Genomic DNA, 3677 nt, shown 5'->3' on the forward strand with positions numbered 1-3677 from the left:
ACAGGGACGGGGAGACAGCGCCCTCCTCAAAGGAGAGAGGCGGAGGGGAAATGGCCCTGACCTTTCTTTCCTGGACACATCTGCTCAACGCTGCTCTGAGGGCTACTTCTCAATATTTGGTGCCCGTGTTAGCAGAAATGCGCATTCCTGGCCCCCAAATGAGGAACACTGAGGTCCGACAACCGTCCAGACGACTGACTTCAATGTGGTCCCGGTCAAGGCCCTCCAGGAGGGCAGGACAGAGGGTCCCAGCAAGCCAAGGGAGGGCTCCGGGCTCGCACGCTTCATCCCTTGTGCGGTTCAAGCTTCACATTTAATTTGTTTTTAAAGAGGAAGCATGTACGAAAATGATGCCTTAGACTTCCCAGAGGAACCAGGAAGCCTGGCTTAGATGCAGCAGTCCCGACGGGCCTGGCCTGCCCCCAGTTCTGCAGGTCAGTTATTAGAATAACCCCAATCTTCCCAGGAGGTCAGGTGCAAACGGGGGGCAGAGAAGATAGATATGCCCAATGGGACTGCAGATGGAAAGAGATGGAGAATGGGACTTGGAAGGGCTCTCGATTTGGGAAACTGCTTATGACTAATTGCACCAGGTGGGCCAGGTGACTCCCTAGGCTGGGCTGTGCACACCTGCCCAAGCCCCACACTGGCCATTCTTCAACTGGGTGGAGGTGAACCCAGGACTGGGTCTGGATCTCTCACAGACCCTCTGCAGACAACCGATAACTTGTAGGAATAACCACAGGCAGATGTAGAAAATGAGGAAAGCAAGGGAGAGACTGGCTGTGGCTCTGAGGGAAGCCGGTCTGTCCAGGGAGGCAGAGAGTCTGGAGCCAAGACAGACACCTGAAACAGCTCTAAGTGTTACTTGCCTGTCTTTTCAGGTGAATCCTGACCTGAAGCATACTACTTTCTGGTAACCGACTTGTTTCTTTATCAAATTCTCCTGAGAGAAAAAAAATCTGAAGAGTAGATAGTTTTGTGGGTGAGATATTAGATGTCATGTGGAGAGAAAGGAGATCTTTGCTTGTCGTCATTCTGTTTCTATTTACCATGGTTTTGATTCGTTGTTATGTTCAAGTCTACAGGGTTAATCTAGCCTGGGGGATTATTTAGTGTTCTATAGTTAGAGTTTTTCTCATAACACTTACGATTTCATACCTACTCTAAATAGATTCTTTTAATGTTATGCTAGCTTGATTCCGTAATTATTTTGAGATTGCTTTTATGTCTAGTTTTAACATCATTTGTATCACTTTCATTGCCACGTACTAATTCAGACATTTTCGTATAATAAATTAAGTGTCCAATCTTATGTCCGATCTGTTACCTACGACTGACCTAGATGAATTTATATCGATATGACCTTCCATTTGGAACAATGAAAACATTGTTTGGGGACATTTTACACTGAGCGTGCCCTGTCAACAAGCTCACTGCCTTTGTCACAATTTTAGGTCCTGAGTCGGTGAAACTCATCCAGCTCGATCATGCAGTAGGGCACAAAGTCACTACTCAATAAGCGTGTGGTGCACGGGTCATTGGTGAAATACGAGTGTCACGTTACAGACTTGAGAGGCGGACTGTGCTTCACTATGTTCTGAAGAAAAAGCGGAGATGTGGGTTTGGAAGGGTCGCGTTTTCTGAACTTCCTGATAGAGCGGTTTTAGTGTTGATGCGGAAGGAAGCCCGGTCTCAGAGGTCACAGAGGTGACTGAAACAAGAGTGGGCCATGGGTGAGTTGAGGTGGACAGCTCCACCAGGTGTGTCCTGAGGGCGGGTTCTGGATTTCAGATGAGGATGGCTCCAACCCGGCCTCCAGGGCTCTGCTGACTCCATCCCAGGTCTCTGGTGGTTCTAACTCCCTGGTGTGAATCAACTTGCATGTTGCAAGCCCACCCCCATATCCTGGGATGAAGCGTTGTCAGGTGGCTCCCTCCGGGCCAATAGGACGTAGGCTCAGAAGCTTTACTGGAGCAGGAGGTGGGGTGGTAGCTGTGCACAGGGATTGATTCCTGCCAGATCTGGGTTCTAAGAGGCAGAGCTGTGAGCTCATGGTGCAGGCGAGGCGGCCAGGATGTGAGCTGGCCACTGGCGAGGAGAGCACAGTATATTCTTTACGTAAATGGGTTATGAAGCTCTTCTCAGATGTGCAGTTTGCAGTCTCTCACCCATTCCGTCGGCTGCTTTTTCATTTCGTTACTGGTTTCTTTGGCTGTGCAGCTTTTTAGTTTGATGTAGCCCCACTTTATTTTTCATTTTTTTCAAGTACATGTTAAGACCATTTACAGAATGCTTCAAGTACATGTCACTTGTTGACTACAAAGTTGGAACATTTAACTTCAAAACACATCTGCCTATTGTTATAAATCAGAAAATTGCTTGCCTATTTCGCCCAAATAGACTCAAGAACTTGCTTTACTCTGAATAATTCTTACTACATATTTAAGTGGTTGTGAGACAAACTCAATGTATTCTACTTGTTTATGGTGTTCATTGTGCTTATAAATATTAGAATAGATTTTTTTCTGTTTTTCTTGGTTCACTTGAGAAAGAAAATTTATGACAACAGAATGAGTCCTATATTTAATCACTTTTAGAGATGAAGAGAATGATCTCCGAGTGACTTCTGCATAGTTGAAAGGCTGTATTATAATCAGCTAAATGAATATTTTGTATCTGCTTATAAAATCAGGCTAGATACATATAAGTCACACATGGATTTCTTGACTTTTGGTTATACAGTTTTTATGCCGATTTCCAGGAATATGCTATTATTTGGCTTCATCTTAAAGATTCAGAATGTGGTATTTGATTTTCCTTATTTTTGAACTAATGGGTACAGAACTGTTTGTATATATGTAATACAATGTCATATATATTAGCATAAAACACATATTTTGTGTATAGTCAGCATTTTGAACATAATTTTATATCAGCTGCATTTTTTAGCCGTGTAATTACTCCCCCTCCCCCGCCACCGCTCCGCCCCACACACACACAGAGACTTATTTCTCCTGCCACCCACCCCTGCCTCTGGTAACAACTGATCTGTTCTCTGTATCCACAAGTTTTGTTTTTGTTTTAATTCCACATAGAAGAGAGATCATATGGTATTTGACTTTCTCTGACTTATTTCACATAGCATAAGATCTTCTGGGTCCATCCATGTTGTCACAAATGGTAAAATTTTATTCTTTTTATGGCTAATGTTCTGTTGTTTGCGTGCGAGTGTGTATATCACAATTTTTTCATCCTTTCATCTGTCGATGGACACTTAGGTTGTTTCCACATCTTGGGTATTGCAAAGAACAGCCATGAACATGGCAGTGCACATATATCTTTTCAAGTTAGTGTGTTTTTTTTTTCCAGAGAAATATCCAGAAGTAGAATTATTGAATCATATTGTAGTTCCACTTATACCTTTTTGCTTTTTTAAAATTTAATTTCTCGAGGAACTGCATCCATTTCCCACAGTGGCAGTGCCAATTGGAATCCCACCAAAAGTGCAGGAGTGTTCCTTTTTCTCCACATCTTCGCCAACAGTTGTTATTTTTTTATAATAGCCATTCTAACAGGTGTGAGGTGGTATCTCATTGTGGTTTTGATTTGCATTTCTCTGATTAATGATGTTGAACTTCTTTTCATGTATCTGTTGGCCATCTGTATGTCCTCTT

This window comes from Pteropus alecto, unplaced genomic scaffold (assembly GCF_000325575.1).
Source record: "Pteropus alecto unplaced genomic scaffold, ASM32557v1 scaffold24, whole genome shotgun sequence".
NCBI lineage: Eukaryota > Metazoa > Chordata > Mammalia > Chiroptera > Pteropodidae > Pteropus > Pteropus alecto.